The sequence below is a fragment of the Dioscorea cayenensis genome, chromosome 3, assembly GCF_009730915.1.
Source record: "Dioscorea cayenensis subsp. rotundata cultivar TDr96_F1 chromosome 3, TDr96_F1_v2_PseudoChromosome.rev07_lg8_w22 25.fasta, whole genome shotgun sequence".
In the NCBI taxonomy this organism is placed as follows: domain Eukaryota; kingdom Viridiplantae; phylum Streptophyta; class Magnoliopsida; order Dioscoreales; family Dioscoreaceae; genus Dioscorea; species Dioscorea cayenensis.
This window is the reverse complement of record NC_052473.1, coordinates 6,661,460-6,680,187: the sequence shown is the minus strand read 5'-3', so window position 1 is coordinate 6,680,187 and position 18,728 is coordinate 6,661,460. Positions and strand designations below refer to the sequence as shown.

At 39.5% G+C, this 18,728-nt stretch overlaps 1 non-coding gene across 1 annotated transcript; it reads right to left on the bottom strand.

Moving 5' to 3' along the window:
- Positions 1–17,393: 17,393 nt before the first annotated feature.
- LOC120257723 lies at positions 17,394–17,500 on the bottom strand. The gene has a single exon (XR_005535812.1). It is a non-coding gene; the product is annotated as a small nucleolar RNA R71 (small nucleolar RNA).
- Between the last annotated feature and the right edge of the window lie 1,228 nt (positions 17,501–18,728).

Below are 18,728 nucleotides of genomic sequence, written 5' to 3'. Positions count from 1 at the left end.
TAAATAGCTTCATCAGAGAATTTTGTTCATCTTCAACATATCACTAACCTCAAGGAACCCTCCAATGTGACTATTCAGGTCCTTATCCAGCAAACCATGAAACTGCACTGATTATTGGACCATCTACATAAATGCTAGCTTGAGCTCAAAGTTGTTCGTGGCTACTGGCGTGCAAACGATATTGAACTAAGAACCATTCAAAGTGGGATGTGCATAATCAGAAAGGTTCCTCTATTAATCTCCTTGATCTGCCATGTTGCTTGACTATTCCCCCTCTATTATCACTATTAAGGACCTGTTTTAGTTAATAAGGTTGTCCTTAATCTAGTTCCAATTACTCTTTCAATATTAGTCTCTCCTTCCACCAATCGTGTGGATTTTCCCTTTGGTGGCATGCATTGAAATCAAATTAAGATAAGAGAAATCATAAAGAACAATATAAAGAAAGAAAACAAAGAACAAAAACAAAAATGAATGGCTAAAATGACAGAATACACAAAGTGTTCCTAATATCTCAAATCTTCCTCAGCAATGGCGCCAACAACTTGATAGGGACCCAAGTGTAAGTGGCGATTGTTTGATAAAGTGCTCAAAAATGAGGTAACAATCCACAGGGAAGATTGACACTATTAATACTAAATCCAATCCTAAAAATTACCCTAATCAAATAAGTGATGTTGTGCAAAAGAACTATAAAAAAAAAGTAGGAAATACAAAATAAAAAGGGTAGAGAAATCAGAAAAAAGAAGTGATGTCCGAGCATAGTATCCCTCTAGTGTTTATTAAATTCAGGGCAAAGGTTGTATAATCATACAATCCTATTTGAACCGAGAGATTTTCTGAAGTATACTAAACACCTCTTGCTAAAGGTGAATAGTAACTGATTCAATATATTGTTGATACAGTCACCACACAATCACTTTGGAATCTATGAAATCTCAATATGGATTAATAAGAATTTTTGAAATAGATAATGCTTCTTGTGAAGAGATCATCGCTAATCACATGTAGAATAGAAATGTGATTTCTCCTAAAATCTATTCCCTATTATTACAAAGACTACGGAAATTACTTGTCAATCCACTTGGGAGGATTGAGGGAAAAGAATTCTCTAAAGTACCCGATTGCTAGGCTTACTCACAATTCCTTCTAATCATGGTATGCCTATACTAGGTGGGTATTTCTACTCATAACAAAGCACATCAAATATGATAACTAAGGCTTTCAACATGATAGCAATCAAGCAATATAAACATGCAATTAGATTCAAATAACATGCATTGAAACTAAGAAATAACTAAATCCCAAATATCCACAACCAAGTCAAATACGATAAAACCCTATAGTTCAACTATACCCAAACATCTACAAAATTAGCTCTCCATTAATGGAGGGTAAGCATTCAAATAACTCAAAATGAACAGAGTAAAACAAAACATGAAAACCTCTTTCTCATCGTATCGGAGGTGGATCACTGGAGCATGGCCAAGGACCTTCCGCGAACGCTGTCAAGTTAGTCTTGATGGCTACGATCTCCTTCTCCAAGATGGATGAGTTAAATCCCCTTCTCAAAAAGGCTCCAAAAGTTTTGGAGATTCACCCTCTTTTTCCCTTTACCTCTCCTCTAAAATAGAATCAAAGATGCCCTAAATATCCTCATCAGATCAATTTATACTATACCGCTTGATAAGTGCATTTTAGTCCTTTTTAGCATGCTTTTGTTATAAACTGATGCTACATGAGGTATGTTGCTAATAATTGTGTTTTGGACCAAAAAGAACGAATAGAAATGAATTATGATGCAAAGTAGCATTTGAATGCAATTTTCAGAACAAGCATGGTCCAAAGCACACCTGTGCTTGGAAGCATGGGTGGAAGCACGGGCGTACTGAGCCTCGTGTATTTTAATGGAGTCTACACAAAGCTTGAAAGCATGGTTTTGCCTCTCCTAGTACCAAAGTGATGAGGAAGCATGGTTGGTAACCACGGACGTGCTTACTCCTGTTTATTTTATTGGAAACCTCTGGGAAACATTAGCATGGCCACAGGGCTTGACACACCACTTTGCGTGTGTGTACTGCAAGTGCATGGGTTGTCAAAGTAATAAAATACCCCGGTGAGTGAATAGTTGAATCCACAGGGAATAGATGCTCAGAAACAAGTAGTATTTCTATTTAGCTAGAGTGAAAACCAATTTGGGATTTGATTCAAGATATTAATGCAAATAAAAAAAGAAAAAAGAGAAATCACATGGAGTAAAGAGAGGTAATTAATAATAAAATAGGGTACCCGGACAATGCTTACCCTAGGATTATTGTTTCAAGTGCAAGACTAATATTTTGCCTCCTGATTGAAATTTAATGAGTCATGGAAATCTAAAGACACATGGTACCAAACCTAAGGTCAACCATGACTAGCCCTCATCACTATGCCCCAATGAAAAGGAAAACTCTCAGCACCTCACACTGTGTAGGACTACTTAAAGGTCTAGGGATTTCAAGTGATGAACTCTATTCCTTAACCTAGATCTAACCCTTTGGTCCAGGCGAAAGATTCCTAATCACAATTAAGACACATCACTAAGGATTACTCAACACTTCACTCTGTTGCTCATGTAACTAAACCCCAGTGGAGTTCGTCTCTTAGCACTTCACCCTATTATGACCGCAAAAAACTCTTGGAATATAGAGGTAGGATAAATCACGTCAAAGGGGAAAGAGGACGTTCTGCTACCTCTCGACTCACCCTCTCAACCCTCTACAACCTTACTAAGTCTAAAATTAATGAAGTGTCACTCATTCACAAGAATTACCTAGATAGATTCTCAACTCTAGTGTCACCTAAGCCAAAATCAAATCAATAAACACACAATATTGAAACTCAATCAAAACATCAATTTAAGGAAACATAATAGAAGTCAATAAAACAAAATCATCCTAGGGTTTAGAAGTCCAAGCACCCACTAGGGGTTTAGCTCTCGATGGAGCAATACAAAGTCTAAGATAAAATCAAAAATAAGTGCAAGCAATCCATAGAGATAACCCCATTGTCATCCGTGATCGAAGGTCTTCAAGATATGCCTCGTCTTCACCAAAGGCTCCTTCATCAAGAATAGGGCACACCTCGCCGAATCATTACCGACGAAAGCTCCCCTAATAGCTTTCTGTAGAAGTTACTCGTTCACAAACTGCAGAAAATCAGTTTCTTGGAGATTCACATGGGCGTGTAGAAATTCCACACGCTCGTGTGGATGCCCAATCCTAGCCCTTTTTAAGTCAAAATTTCAGCCATTTTAAAGAATCTTTTAGTTGATTTTCCCCTAGTATGAAACTAGGGTTGAGAATCCATCTTGGTAATCCTTGTGGATGAGTGACACACTATGAGGGTTAGACAAAGCTAGGTTGAAGAGGATTGAGAGGGTGTGTCAAGAGGTAGCGAAACGTCCCCTTTCCCTTCTTGTGTGATTTATCCTATCTCCATGTTGTAAGAGTTCTTTGCGGTCACAATAGAGTGAAGTGCTAAGAGAGGAACTGACAAGATCCCCTTGTGTATATCCCGCAAGTGCACGGGTTTGTCGAAGTAATAATCCCGTGTGAGTGGGTATCGAATCCACAGGGAGTAGGGAGTAAAGACACTTAATTCGATTCTTAGCTATGTGGAATATCAACAATGATAAGTGCGACAATGATTCAATTCTCAACAATTAAAAGCAACAAGTAAGAGAGCAAAAGTAAGGAGGAGGTAAGGCAATCGATAAAGATGGGGTACTCGGATGATGCTTCACCTAGGATAATCGCTTCAAGTGCAAGAACTCTCTATTATGCTTCCTAATCAATGCAATGGTGAGTCGTGGAAATTCTTACATACATAGTCCCAAATCTAAGGTCAACTATGCCTAACTCTATTCATGTCCCGGAGGAGAGATTAAATAACCTCTCAACCTCGCACTCAAATAAAGTTGCAATGAGCTCTAGGGATTCCAGGTGATAAATCTCTTCTTAATTATAGACCTAACCCTTTGGTCCAGGCGGAAGGTCCCTAACCACAATTAAGCCCTAGATACTAAGATCCCCTCAACGCTTCACTCCGTTGCACGCGCAACTAAGCCCTAGCGGAGATTCATCCCTTAGACCATTGACTCTATTATGGCCACAAAGAACTCGAGGAACGGAGGTAGAATCAATCACATCGGAGGGGAAGGGGGACGCTCCTGTACCTCTCGACTCACCCTCTCAACCCTCTCCAACCTAGCTTTGTCTAACGCTAGTGGTGTGTCACTCACTCACAAGGTTACCAACAAGAACTCTCAACCCTAGTGTCACTCTAGGGAAAATGTTCATACAATCAAGCATTCAAGGTTGGAACTCACAATAAACATCAATTTATTGAAAGCATAATAAAGAAGTTCAATGAAACGAATACATCCTAGTGTTCACAATCACCCAAGTACCCACTAGGGGTTTAGTTCTCCATGGAGCTAAGTACAATCAAAGAAATCGAATGTAAAAGCAATGAATCCATAAAGAAACCCCCTTGATGGTCGTGTCGATGGTCTTGTGGAGAGTCGTCTACTCGTCGCAAGGGATCCTTTATCCGGCCTAGGATACACCTCGCCGGATCGATGACGATGAAAGCTCTCCCAATAACCTTATTCCAAATGACGCGTGATGTCGGAGCCATAGAACCTCTCCAAAAACCTAGCCAATATCCCTCAAAACCCTAGCCGAAGCCCTCTCTCAAGTTGGGGAAAAGATGGAGAAAGAATACCAAAATCGAGGGCTGAATCGGCTTTAAATAGGGCTGGAATCGGGCGACTCCACGGGCGTGGATGGTACACACCCGTGCAGATTTCCACACGGCCGTGGATAATTTTCACACGCCCGTGTAGATTCTCTGTTTCTCTGATTTCTCGACCGGCTGTGAACATTGCTGCTACAGTGCATGCTACAGTATTCTGCTACAGACTTAGACCTGAATAACTTCCCAATTCCATATTTTCATCGGGGTAACGCAAACGGGCACACGTTTACGTCGTGAATCACTTGTTCTTCGATGATATACATGTTGGTGGAGCTCTCGTTCTTATGTGCATAAATCGGAATGCTCAAGTGTGACTGCCTTTGTGCCCCTCCAAATGGATGTGCTCACTCGAATGCGAGGAGGTTGGCACACACTCTAGCATCTCACACCTGACCTATGTCTTCGCGTTTGAACCTTAGCAAGATTTCCTCCAAAATAGGTGCATTATAATCCACATTGGCCTATTTCCTTCATACTCGGCCTCACAACCCTACCTGCATAAAAGTAACATAAAAACACATATTAGTGTAAAAACCTGAGAAAAGTAATGCTCAACATAAGGAAAAAATGCTTCGCATTCATATCACACAAGCACTTATCAGGAACTCCGGTGGGGCTTAGTTGCGTAAGCGACATAGTGAAGTATTGTGGTAATCCTTAGTGCTGGGGCTTAATTGAGACTAGGGGTCTTTCGCCTGGATAAAGGATTAGATCTAGATTAGGGAATATGGTTTATCACTTGGAGTCCCTAGAGCTTTAAGCAACATTTCACAGTATGAGGTGTTGAGATTGACGATTTCTCTGTCGGGCATATTGTAGGGTTAGTTATAGTTGTCCTTAGATTTGAGATCGTGTGTTTCAGGATTTCCACGACTCATTAGACATCAGTTGGGAGACATAATGATTGGTCTTACAATTGAAGCAATAATCCTAGGGTGAGCAATGTTCGGGTGCCCCACTTTCTATCGATTGTCTTTCCTCTCATTTTATTGTGTCTCTCTTTCTTGTTTTCTTTATTTTTTTTCTTTTCACATTGATATTGTTCGCACCACTATTGATTCATCTTCTACATAGTTAAATAGAAATTTTTGTGTTTCTGATCACTATTCCCTATGGATACGACTGCCCACTCACCAGGGTACTTTTATTACTTCGACAACCCATGCACTTGCGGTACACACGCAAAAGGGTGTCTCACTCAACGTCTTGAAGAATCCTCCTCTAAAGCTAGGTTGCCGAAGGCTCCTCTATGCTATGACGGAGAGACGATCGATCAAATTTGGTGATAAATGCCCCCCAATATCTCCAAAGACTTCCTCTGGAACCCTAGCCACCTTACCCTCTAAGTGCTCAAAAAAATCCCCCAAAAAGTCTCCAAAGAATAGGGCAAATGGCTTATTTATAGCCCAAAACCGCGCATGTCACATGCCATTATGCGCCCATGTGGATTTTCCATGTGCCCGGGTGGACTGCAGGAATTTCCATGTGGTCGCGTGGAATTTTCACACGGGCACATGAACAGTGTTTTCACTATAGTACTTTTCACACATGCGGTTCAAACAATCTTCTCTTGAGGCTACATGGCCGGGCACACGTCCATGTTGTAGGCTATAAGACTTTTCTTCATCGACGCATCTTTGAAAGGTCTTGCAATCTTCACAAAGAGAAGGAACATGAAGATGTAACTGCCTTTGTGCCCTTCCAAACTAGTAAATTGGCTTGAATCTCCTTGGAAGTTGGCACACATATCCACATTCATGAACTCCTCTCATGTCTTGGTCCTTGAATTGAACAAGAACTCCCAACATTGTGTCATTATAGACTATCTTTGCTTTCTTTTGACTCTTCAAGGCATTCATAACCTAATTGCACAAAAGAACACCAAATACACAATATGAGACATAAACCATGGTAGAAATGATACTCAATGCATGCAAAACATATTGAAAAATATATCTACTCAAACACTTTATCAATTGCTATTGATGTATGTATGTTGTAAAAATCAATGCGGGGATTACCGTTATGTGCGACAACATTGATGTGGAGTGCAGTGTTCCTCGTAGTTGCAATTACAGTCATGAGTGTATGTTAACCCTAGAATAATTTCTTGCTGTCTAGAGGAAAAGCTTTATTCATCTAGCTAAGGCACACATTAGGGAAGAGGTTGAGTCCGCTCTGAGCCTTAAGTGAGGACGTACACTATCAAACCCTCCGTAGGTGGTTACCATGGTCCAAAGAGATGTCCATGTAATCAATAGCACAGTCAATGCATTTGTCAAGGGGATTAGTTCGGGACACTGTCTTTCCTATTGCTATCTCTGCAATCCCTAATCCTTGTCTCTTTCTCATTTCTTCTTTTCTTCTTCTTAAGTAGTTTCAATTATTAAAAATCCAATCTTTGAACCGGCTAGATATTAGGAAATAAACGAGTATTGAGAGCTTTTTGATGCATTATCCACAAGTGCACGGGTCGCACATAAGTAATACAGTGGTACCCCATGAGGGGTAGGGTTATCGAACCACAGGGACTAGACTCCTAATATTAGTTGATCTTCTAATGTCTAACTGGATCACAAATTCAGGGTAAAGATGATAACTATGTAACCTAAAAGAGGGAAGGATGACAAGTAAGGGTTGAAAATGAACTAGGTGATAAACGCAGAGATAGAGTAGTGCCCCAGACTAATCCCCTGGATAAATGTGTATGGACTTGCTTCTAATGCCTACTAGGTACATCTTAAGATGTAATGTGTGTGCTCAAGAGTAATGTTGCATCTATGGTTCTCAAATACACCATTTTTGCTAAGGTAATAGTGGGTTTCAGACACATCAAGTTTTACAATCACACAAGGTGACAACAACTATGGCAATCCACACACCAAGTTTTACCTAAGCAACTATGAAAACCAAACACTTCAAGTTATGCAAACACATGATTTAACACAAGAATACACTAGAAATCTGTAGCCATTAAATGCAAGTAAATCAACATAACACATAAACAACCATGTTCATTGATCCGAGGCATCGGAGAATGGTTAGTCCCATTATAGTTTTACAAATCAACATAATACTAAGGAAAATAAAATAAATATAAGCCATAAAAGACTCCCCTCTTTGCTTCTCAACTACTCTAAGGGTGCTCCGATGAAGTCCCACCGGCTAAGCTCTACTCCACTCATGCTCTTGCACTATAGTTTTAGTCCGCCCGCAGAAATGTGAAGGAGAAGACCATGGCAGCCGCCCCCAAGAAGAATGAAGAAGAATGCCCTCAAATGACCCTAGATCTTGGCATAAAAAGTGGTTTTTGAGGTGAGCACGGTCATGATTAGGCCGTGTTTTTCACCCTGATTATCTCAGGAAAGTCTGGGCCATTGAATGATAGAAATTTAGCATAAGCACTTCACTACTTTTCAAAGAGCAAGCCCATGCAAGAAGCACACAACTGTGCTTTTCTCTAGACTCGTGCTATAATGATTCGCTATAGTGAATTGCTACAATAACTTAGCTACAGTATTTTTACTGCATGCCAATGATTCTCCTAATGCAGAATTTCAAGGATTATCAGGGGGAGGAGCACGCAAGTGCTCAGACCGTGCTTCACCTGTAATATTGTGTTTTTACCTCTTTTCGCACTATAATTATGCCGAATCCTTCTCTCTTGTATAGGAACTTGTTTTCCTGCACAAAAACAAAATAATACCCATAGTAGCATCGAATCACAACAAATAAACACTTAAAAAGATAAATACATGAAAAGGGTATAAAAATATCTATATAAATTGTACTCCTCACTTTTACAAGTCACTGTAGATTCGACAAGTGATCCTTTTGGGTACACTTTACTACATGTACGTCCAGTGCCCTTGTGGTTACATAAGAGGCATATCACCACTTACAGGTTACTTATGGGTGTAAAGACATAGCTATAAGGAGCTGGAGATAGTGGGTCTTGAGCCTTACAGGATCACTTACTACCGTAATTCCTGTTCATAAGGTCTTCTATCTTGTGTTATGGTCTAGCTGATAGCCACAAATGCTCTAGTGTAACCTTCTTTGTGTAGCCCTTGCGACTACCCTTTCGGGTGTAAGCTCTGCTCAAAAGCTCCTCTGGATAGTCCTTAAAGGCGTAAGTCCTATCTGTAAGGTCCTCTAATTTAACTTTATGCTCCTCTTTACAAGCATAAGTATTCCTATAAGGTGCTCTTAATGAGGCTTACGACTGTAAGCCATGTCATAAGCTGCCTATAAGCCATCATTTTTTTGCTTATCCTTATTTGATTGATGCTGAGAGAGTTCCATCTTATTCATTTAGGGTATAGAACACTTGTTTTGGCTCTCTCTTGTCTTTAGGTGTTGCCCAAATCCTGAGAATGCAAAACACACTATATTTAACATCTAATTACACAATATATCTCTAATACATGCCTAATTAATGTATAAAATGATATAAAATAATGGACATTTGTATACTCATCAATGTGGAAGTGGTCCACATCTAACTTCTAACCTTTTATTTTTATATATAAACCATATATCTCCTTATGGGCTTATTTGAAGCATGGCAACCATCATACGAGGCTTGTTTAGATATGCATGGTAGGTATTATGTGTGTGCAGAATTTATCTCAAACATCCACTTGACCATAGTTATTAACTATTTTATGAGTAAATATTGACGTAAAGTTCATGCTATATCTTAACATAATGTTTCAATTAAAGCGAAGTTTTGCCTGACAAAGTGTCTTAACCAAATATTATCTCCTTTTACCTCAAGTCTCAAGAGATTCACTCTAGTAGGGGTGTTGACTAACAAGAGTTTAACTTAACCCTCCAATAATATCTGAAATGGAGTTCAGTCCGAGTAAATGTTTTGACTAATAAGAGTCTTAACATAATCTCGAGTGGGAATCAAAATAGAGTTTGGCTTGATGAAGTGATGTAGTCAAATAATGTTTACCTAGACCATAAATCATAAACAAAGTGTTCCAGTACAAGCCCTGAGTAACAAAAGTTTGTTTAATCTTTGATTAAAAAAAAAAGACTAAAAATCTAATCGTGACTAAAAATTCCAAGATAATCATGCAGGACAAATCTTCGGCAAAATAATCAAATCAATAATTGGTAACTGATAAGTGCTTGTGTATTAGTAATACGAAGTATTCTTTTCTTACGATGAGCATTACTTTTATCGGATTTTAGCACTAATATATGTGTATTTGTGTTACTTGTGTACATGTAGGGTTGTGAAGCCAAATATAGAGGAAGGAAGCCAAAGTAGATTGCAATTGCACTTTCTTGATGGAATCTTGGAGTAAACAAACGTGAAGACACAAGTTGTGCTCAAAGATACGTGACTGTGCCAACCTCCATATGCTCAAGCAATTACATAGTTTGGAGGGGCACAAAGGCAGTCACATTTGCGTATTCCGACTTGTGCAATGCTAGCAAGATCTTCGTCAATGTTATCCCTTATTGAAAAGGTGACATGATCTACAGCATATGCGTGTGCCCGTTTATGATGCCTCGATGAAAAATGTAGATTCGGGAGTATTTTTGATGAAGTACTGTAGTAGGTATTATAGCAAATCACTACAGCAAAAAATATTGTAGCAGTTACTGTTCACAGGCCACTGAAAAACCAAGTTCTGCAGATTCACACGGGCGTGTGGAAATTCCACACACCCGTGTGGATTCCCGATTCCAGCCTATATAAAGCCGCAATTCAGCCCGATTTCAAGATCCTCTTTTCCATCTTTTCTCTATCTTTTCCCCAACTTTGGAAAGGCCTGCAACTAGGATTTAGAGGGGCTTTGCCAAGGCTTTTGGAGTGGTTCTATGGCCATTGACACTGTGTTCCTTTGGAAGAGAGTTATTGGGGAGCTTTCTTCAGCACCGATCCGGCGAGGTGTGCCCTAGGCTTGACAAGGGAACCTTTCAAGAGGACAAGGCTACTCCACAAGACTGTCGACATGAATACCGAGGGGGTTTTACTTATGAATTGCATGTTTTTTACTTTTGATTTCATTATTGATTATATCTTGCTCCATGGAGAGCTAAACACCTAGAGGGTACTTGGACTTGTAAACCCGTAGGACGTTATTCTTTCATTGACCTTTCATTGTGTTTTTTTAATTGATGTCTTTAATTAACTTCCAATCTTGAATGCTTGTTGAAGGATTTCTCCCTTAGAGTGACGCTAGGGTTGAGAGTCTACATTGGTAATCCTTGTGAGTGAGTGACACACCATGAGGTTTAGACAAAGCAAGATTGGAGATGGTCGAGAGGGTGAGTCGAGAGGTAGTGGAACGTCCCCTTTCCCCTTTGGTGTGATTTATCCTACCCCCGTGTTCCAAGGGTTCTTTGCGGTCACAATAGAGTGAAGTGCTAATAGAGGAACTTTGTTGGGGCTTAATTGCGTGAGCAACAGAGTGAAGCGTTGAAGTAATCCTTAGTGCTGGGGCTTAATTGTGACTAGTGTCTTTCGCCTGGATGAAAGGGTTATACCTATATTAGGGAATAGAGTTTATCACTTGAAATCTCTAGAGCTTCTTGCAACTATACACAGTGTAAGTTGTTGAGACTGAGTGAATTCTCTGCTGAGGTATAGTATAGGTTTGGGACTGTGTATTTTAGGATTTCCACGACTCATTAAGCATCAGTCAGGAGCTTAATAGTTGGTTTTGCTCTTGAAGCAATAGTCCTAGGGGAGCAATGTCCGAGTGCCCCATTTTTAATCAATTGCCTTTCCTCTCATTTAATTGAGCATTTCATTCTTACTTTCTTTATTTCTTTGCATATTGATTTTGTTCACACTACTATCGATTCATCTTGACTTTAGTTAAGTAGCAATCTTTGTGTTTCTGATCACTATTCCCTGTGGATTCAACTACCCACTCACCGGGGTATTATCACTTTGATAAACCCGTGCACTTGCGGGTCACACGCAAGGGGTGTGTCAGTAACCAAGATAAACATGCTCAAAATAAAAAATATTAAATTAAAACACAAGAACATCAAATTTACATGAAAATTACTCCAACATATACCGATAAAAAGTATAGAAGAATCTCTTAGAAAAATCCACTTGTTTGAACATATATATGATTTTCAATGTTTATTAGGATTTTATATGATGTTATTCTTAATGCACCTTTTTAATATGCTATTTTTAAAATTTTAGATTGAAAATTAGAATTCTTATTAATGGAAATTTTGTTATCTTACATTGTAAACATGCAAGATAACAAGCATGAATCTAAAAGCATCACATACATATAAAATATAACTACCAGACATCATGGACTTTGTTAAGATATGTTATCTTATATCTTTATTAGGAGAATTCATATATATATATATATATATATATATATTGTAATAATAATAATATTCTTAAAAACTAATGTATGTTTGGTAGGTCTATTAATAACATAAATCTAATATTTTTGACATAAGCAGCTATGCTTAATCATTGGTCTATTCGAATATGAATGTGGGGATCTTATTTTAATTAATAGTTCATTCTTATTATAACACAAGACTTGCATCTTATTAATAAAAAAAAATCCACTTGGCCTAGTAGGGTACGTATTTGTTTCGGGAAGAACCTGATATCTAACCCCTTAAGGCCACATAAGGTGAAAGTATAGGTTCTTGTTTAGTTTGTACAACGCTTTCTACATGTTTTTGATGTCCTTAAATCAGGTAGCCTATTTGTAATACCCTTTAACATTTGGATACATGTTGAAAATTATATTCAGGATATTATCACAATTGTAGTAAAACTATCCTACAGAGCAGTTCTATTGAGAAACCCAAGTTGAAAGCTCAAGGGCTTAAGTATGAGAGTTTATAGAAGATTTTGGGTTCACAAGTAATAAAAGGGTTTGATTTGAAATATTTCGATAGACCAAGGACTAGGAGGTAAGTTGGAAGGGACCCTTTTGAAATACTGTTTTATAATTCAGGGATCATTGGTGACTTTTTAGAGACCTTTTTGTAAGAAATTTCATTTTGAGGGACTGAAAAAGAATTTTGACAGAAATTAAGTTAAAGAGAAAAGGAGAAATGTTGGGCTTAGTTGAAGCTTTCATCCTCCATTAATGGGCTTCTAAACTAGTGAAAAAAAGAGAAGAAAAGAGAAGGAAAATGAGAGGCTTCAAGAGTTGGGCATGGAGATCGTCGGAGGGATGGCTTGGCTTGGTAAGAATTTTCTTGGTGTTGTATTTTTCATGGACGTGTGTATGTATGTGTGGGTGGTTTGTTGGAGAAGAAGATGAAATTTTGAAGAAGTATTGTTGTAGATGATGAGTGCTTCAAATTGTTTTAGAAAAACCCTTGTATTTAAGATGATCTTGCTTGGAATGGTGGAGGAATTCTCAAATTTACTGTAGATTACTGTAGTGATCAGATTAGGGTTTGTTTTGGTTAATTAAGTTGATGAAGATGATGATTAAGATGGTGATGATAATGGTTGGAAATGTGTTGGATGAGTTTAATTGATTTGGTTGAGTTTGCTTGATCAAATCAAGTGAAGTGGGTTTGATTTGGTTAAGTCAATTTCTTTTAAGTGGGTTTGAACCGAGATGGTTGAATTTGGAGTTTGGTTTGGCTAACCAAGTTGATGTAATTAGGTTCAATTAAATTAATTTGGTCTATGTTTGATCATATCAAGATGAGTTGTGGTAGGGTTTGAATTATTTTGGCTAAGTTAAGTTGATTGAAATTGATTTGGGCTTAGTTCAGGTTTTGAGCTAATGATTTTGGGGTGAACCAATTCAAGGAGAATTGGGTTCAGTTGAACCAAGCTGGTTCAAGAGATTTTGTATAAGAATTGGAATTGGTTCAAGGCCGATTGGTTAAATTGAACTTTGTTTAGTGAAAATTGAGGTTGGTTTAATTTAGGTCAGGACGTTTTAACCCAAATTGAGTTGTTTTAAGTGCATACTGGAGGCCAGTTTATTTATGCAAAGTCGGGTTTGAACAGGTTGGAGTGAGTAGGCCTAATTAGAGGGTTAGTTATTATTTCTTGTATTTTCTTTTGAGTTCATTTTGGTCAATAGTCTGTTTTATTTATTTATCTAGTTCTCTTGTTAGGTGGGATTCAAACTTGAGAGGGAGTTCTAGTTCGACCGAGAATCCTAAGGGAGACCAGGTGAGTTGGTAGTGGCTACAATTTTGAAATAATTAGTTAATTACTACTATTTTGAAATAATTACTTAATTGTTACTATTTGGAAATAATTGTTTGATTATTTAATTTCATTATGCTTACTAATTTATAATGTCAAAGGATACTTATATTTATTTGCAGTTTGCTATGTCATAACAATCGTATTAGTGCATTTGGTTTTGTATAATTATTCATAATTTTAACAGTGGCAAATACATGTATATATGATTTAATTATTTATTTCAGGTATTTATTTTTAATGGTTATGTATGCCTTAACTTTGAATGATTTGCAAACCATGTGTGCATATTAAAAAGATTTACTGTCAATACTTGTGGAATCGATTTTCATTCCTAATATAGGGATGGTGTCCTAGATCTATACTTTACAGATATTATGCATGTATTGTGCTATTCAGGTCGACACTATAGTAGGGACAATATTCTGCCACTACAATAGGGGTTCAACTGTCTAACTTGATGGGAGACGGCTTGGTCAACCTTGAGTTTACCCCTAGTCAAGAAAAGTGTTAGAGCCATTATCAGGGTTTATTTATGTGAGAATTCCGGGGTCACCACATGGATTCTCAGTGGACCAAATTCATTGATAAGTTCTTGTGTATGCATATTAATTAGTATGTTTTACTTACATGGAGCATTGTTTTTATTAGGATTTATGGCACATTTTTGTGTTTTTGTGTTCTTTCGTGCAAATAGGGTTGTAAAGGTATGAAGAGAGAAAAAGAAGCAAAGATAGGTCATAGAGGCACATTTTGGGATTTTTTTCCATGACACATTGATTAAGACACAAGCCTCGCTTTAATACATGAGAGTGTGTGCCAACTTCTATTGAGTTCTAAGCCATTTCATGAGTTGGAAGAGCATAAAGGCAGTCTGATAAGTGCTTGTGCGATATGAATGCGAAGCGTTCATTCCTTATGTTGAGCATTACTTTTCTCGGGTTTTTACACTAATATGTGTGTTTTTATGTTACTTTCGTGCAGGCAGGGTTGTGAGGCCGAGTATGAAGGAAGGAAGCCAATGTGGAGCACAATGCACTGATTTTGGAGGAAATCTTGCTAAGGTTCAAACACGAAGACATAGGTCGGGTGTGAGATGTTAGAGTGTGTGCCAACCTCCTCGTATTCTAGTTTACACATCCATTTGGAGGGGCACAAAGGCAGTCACCTGGAGCATTCCGACTTATGCACATAGAACAAGAGCTCCACCAACTTGCCTATCATTGAAGAAGCAAGTGATCCACGACGTGAACATGTGCCCGTTTGCGTTACCCCTATGAAAGTATGGATTCAGGAAGCTATTCAGGCCGGATACTGTAGCAAAACTGTAGCAGCACTATTCACAGCCGGCCGAGAAAACAGGAATTCAGAAAATCCACACGGGCGTGTGGAAATTATACACGCCCGTGTGGAAATTCCACATGGGCGTGTGAAAAATCCACAGGCCCGTGTAGTCGCCCGATTCTAGCCCTATTTAAAGCTGATTCAGCCCCGATTTCAGCATTCTTTTCTCCATCTTTTCCCCAACTTGAGAGAGGGCTTTGGCTAGGGTTTTGAGGGTATTGGCTAGGGTTTTGGAGAAGTTCTACGGCTCCGACATCGTCATTCCTTAGGAAGAAGGTTGGTTGGGGAGCTTCCGTCGAGGCGTATCCTATACCGGACGAGGGAATCCTTGGACGATGAGTAGAGAACTCTCCACAAGACCATCGACACGATCATCGAGGGGGTTTTTCTATGGATTCATTGCTTTTACATTCTATTTCTTTGATTGTACTTAGCTCCATGGAGAGCTAAACCCCTAGTGGGTACTTGGGTATTTGTGAACCCTAGGATGTATTTGTTTCATTGAATCTCTTTATTATGCTTACAATTAATTGATGTTTATTGTGAGTTCCAACCTTGAATGCTTGATTGTATGAACATTCCCCCTAGAGTGACACTAGGGTTGAGAGTTCTTGTTGGTAACCTTATGAGTGAGTGACACACCACGAGCGTTAGACAAAGCTAGGTTGGAGAGGGTTGAGAGGGTGAGTCGAGAGGTACATGAGCGTCCCCTTTCCCCTCCGACGTGATAGATTCTACCTCCATTCCTCGAGTTCTTTGCGGCCACAATAGAGTGAATGGTCTAAGGGATGAACTTCCGCTGGGGCCTAGTTGCGCGTGCAACGGAGTGAAGCGTTGAGGTGATCTTCGTATCTAGAGCTTAATCATGGTTAGGGACCTTCCACCTGGACCGAAGGGTTAGATCTATAATTAGGAAGAGATTTATCACTTGGAATCCCTAGAGCTCTTTGCAACTCTAAGCGAGTGCGAGGTTGAGAGGTTATCTAATCTCTCCTCCGGGACATGTATTGAGTTAGGCATAGTTGACCTTAGATTTGGGACTATGTAATGAAGGATTTCCACGACTCACTATTGCATTAATTAGGAAGCATAATTGAGGGTTCTTGCACTTGAAGCGATCGTCCTAGGCGAAGCATTATCCGAGTACCCCATCTTTATCGATTACCTCACCTTCTCCTTTACCAGTGCTCTCTTACTTGTTGATTTTACTTTTGAGAATTGAATCATTGTCACACTTATCACTATTGATCTTTCACATAGCTAAGAAGCGGATTAAGTGTTTTTAATTCCCTACTCCCTATGGATTCAATACCCGCTCACCTGTGATTATTACTTCGACAAGCCCATGCACTTGCGGGATATACGCAAGGGGACCTTGTCAAGTTTTTGGAGCCGTTACCGGGGAGTAGGAGTTTAGAGATACTTTGCACTTTGTTTTCTTAGCTATTTTATCATACATTCTATTTCATATCTTCTTATTCTATCATCGTTCTGATTTCTTTTTCTTTCTTTTTGGGTGCAGCTTCAGGTTATGACCCGAGGGAATCCCTCAATATTGATTGAAGGGGATCCCGAGCTTGAACGTACACTTAGAAGAAAAGGGAAAGAGCCTGTGCAAGAACAGTCTAATCTAGCTGATTTGGAAGCGGAAGAATCTGAAAATATGGCAGAACAGAATGAGCAACAGTGAACATTATCCGATTATGCCACACCTTCAGTGTTGGGGACATAATCGAGTATTGTGCGTCCCCCGATTATAGCTCAGAACTTTGAGTTGAAGCCGACATTCATCCACATGTTGTAGCAATCCGCACAGTTTAACGGTTTGGCCGATGAGGATCCAAACAGTTATATAGAGAGTTTTCTCGAGGTGTGTGATATGCTGAAGATAAACGGAGTGATGGATGATGCCATCAAGTTGAGAGCCTTCCTATTTTCCCTAAAGGGGAGAGCGAAGCAGTGGCTACACTCGTTACCTAGAGCGTCAATTACCACATGGGAGGAGATGGTAGAAGCTTTTCTAGCCCGTTATTTCCCTCCCAGAAAATCAGCAAAGCTTAGGAACGAGATCTTATCCTTTGCTCAGTTGGAATTGGAGTCTCTATTCGAGACATGGGAAAGGTTCAAGGAGCTCCTGAGGAAGTGCCCGCAACACGGATTCCCGTAGTGGATGATTGTTCAAACCTTTTACAATGGTTTGAACCCGAGTACAAGGCAATTCTTGGATGCGGCAGCAGGAGGTACCTTAGGTAGTAAGACCCCCGATGAGGCCCATCAGTTGATTGAAGAAATGGGGTTAAACAGCTACCAATGGAATGCTAGGGAGAAGAAGAAAGTGGCCGGTCTCCATGAGATAGATGCGGTAACTTCATTGGAGGCTCAAGTGGAGAGTTTGAGTAAGAAGTTAGATCTTCTAACTTCAAATAGAGTGGCGGCCGTGACTAATTGTAACGGGTGTGGTGGAGGACATGCTCCCTCCGATTGCCCGATCTCTATTGGTGATGGTTCTTCGGTGGAGAACATTGATTTTGTAGGTAATGGCATGAGACCTCAAGGAAACCCATATAGCAATACCTACAATCCGGGTTGGAAGAATCATCCCAATTTCTCATGGAGTAATCAAGGTCCACAAAAGGCCATGGGGCCACCGGGTTTCCAACAACAACAAGCCCCTCAAGTGGAAAACAGAGTCTCAGGTTTGAAAACTTGAATGAGTGACCTATAGAAGCATTTGACTAGATTTATACAATCAGCAAATACAAGGTTTGAATCAGTCGAGTCTACACTTCGCAACCACACCGCCTCTTTGCATAACCTTGAAAATCAGGTGGGGCAAATTGTGAAGTCTCTCTCTGAAAGGCCACATGGAAGCTTGCCGAGCAATACAGAGACCAATCCTAGAGAGCACGTGAAGGCGATCACTTTGAGAAGTGGTCGTGAGGTTGAAGGTAGGCTTCCGAGTGAGAAGCCAAAAGAACACGCACCCGAGGTTATAGAGGTAGAAGAGGGGACAAGCAAAGAGAAAGAGGTGGCACCCCCACCTTTCAAGCCAAGAATCCCTTATCCCTCTAGATTGAAAAATGACCAAGGGGATGAACAATACAAGAAGTTCCTGAGTTTGTTTAAGCAACTCCACATCAATATTCATTTTGTTGAGGCACTGACCCAAATGCCTAAGTATGCGAAGTTCTTGAAAGACTTATTGACTAACAAGAGGAAGTTGGAGGAAAGTGCTTCAGTGATTTTTGATGCTTCATGCTCGGCAATGTTGCAAAAGAACATGCCGAACAAGAAGAAAAGACCCGGAAGCTTCATCATTCCGTGTAATATTGGCAATCTTGGTGAAGAAATGGCATTGGCGGACTCGGGGCTAGTATCAACGCCATGC